This window comes from Mustelus asterias, chromosome 5 (assembly GCF_964213995.1).
Source record: "Mustelus asterias chromosome 5, sMusAst1.hap1.1, whole genome shotgun sequence".
NCBI classification, from domain to species: domain Eukaryota; kingdom Metazoa; phylum Chordata; class Chondrichthyes; order Carcharhiniformes; family Triakidae; genus Mustelus; species Mustelus asterias.
In genome coordinates, this window is record NC_135805.1 from 74,115,132 (window position 1) to 74,115,777 (window position 646).

Below are 646 nucleotides of genomic sequence, written 5' to 3' on the forward strand. Positions count from 1 at the left end.
AGTCGCCACAGTCCAGCACCTGTTTGGGTCAATGCACCTAACCAGCATGTTTTTCAGAATGTGGAAGGAAACCGGAGCACCCGGAGGAAACCCATGCAGAAATGGGGAGAACGTGCAAACTCCACACAGTGACCCAAGCCAGGAATCGAACCTGGTACTGGTGCTGTGAAGCAGCAGTACTAACCACTGTGCTACCGGAACCTGGTACTGGTGCTGTGAAGCAGCAGTACTAACCACTGTGCTACCGTGCCCTAAAGATCATTGCCCGAACAGGGACTTGAACCCTAGACCCTCAGATTAAAAGTCTGATGCTCTATCGACTGAGCTATTTGGGGAAACTTGTTAAACTTTAAGAAAAAAAATCATGTTTCTCTACTTTCAAGTAGTTAGGGCTAAATTATCCAATTGTATTGAATCACATTGTCTGATAAGAAATGGATCCTCTGTAGATTTGAGTACATGGCTGGCCATCTGGATAGGTAAATAACCCAAAGTCTCTTAAAGGTACAATGGAGTTTTTGCAATCCTGAGAAACTATACCAATGTGACAGATAGTTAATGATTTACAGTAGCCACACTAAGCAACATAAAAGATTTATCTCTCTGAGTTAACAAAAGAGTTATAACACCAGAAGTCGTTTGATTT

At 42.7% G+C, this 646-nt stretch overlaps 1 non-coding gene across 1 annotated transcript; it reads right to left on the reverse strand.

Moving 5' to 3' along the window:
• Positions 1-262: 262 nt before the first annotated feature.
• On the reverse strand, positions 263-335 carry trnak-uuu (transfer RNA lysine (anticodon UUU)). The gene has a single exon. It is a non-coding gene; the product is annotated as a tRNA-Lys (tRNA).
• Between the last annotated feature and the right edge of the window lie 311 nt (positions 336-646).